A 441-nucleotide genomic window follows, 5' to 3' on the forward strand; every position below is an offset into this window, starting at 1 on the left:
CATGGGAGAAGGCCCCCAGTTCTCAGAAGAGACTTGGTGGGATTGGCTGCTGTCAAGGGCCATGTCCTCACTCAGTGTACCTGGAGCCTCTGCTGACAGGCGTTTGCAGACTGACATGTCTGAGGGATCTCTGACTTTTTCTGTCCTTTCAGATGGGTTTTGGTTTCGGTTTTGGTTTTGGTTCTGGTTTTTTTGAGACAGGATTTCTCTGTGTAGCACTGGCTGTCCTGGAACTCACCCTGTAGACCAGGCTGGCCTCGAACTCAGAGATCCACCTGGCTTTGCCTCCCAAGTGCTAGGATTAAAGGCATGGGCCGCCACTTCCTAGCATAGATAGGTATTCCTTTTTTTCCCCCCTCACATACAACATATGTTCATTTTTCTCATTAATTAATTTGTTTATTTGCTTTACATCCCGGTAGTAGTCCCCTCCCTCCTCTC

The 441-nt window shown here is 48.5% G+C and overlaps 1 protein-coding gene across 1 annotated transcript in view; it reads left to right on the forward strand.

Moving 5' to 3' along the window:
* The window catches only part of Ttc38 (tetratricopeptide repeat domain 38), a 34,621-nt gene that overhangs the window by 28,667 nt on the left and 5,513 nt on the right, over positions 1–441 (forward strand). The gene's annotated exons all lie outside the window — the stretch shown is intronic.

Source organism: Mastomys coucha, unplaced genomic scaffold (genome assembly GCF_008632895.1).
Source record: "Mastomys coucha isolate ucsf_1 unplaced genomic scaffold, UCSF_Mcou_1 pScaffold11, whole genome shotgun sequence".
In the NCBI taxonomy this organism is placed as follows: Eukaryota; Metazoa; Chordata; class Mammalia; order Rodentia; family Muridae; genus Mastomys; species Mastomys coucha.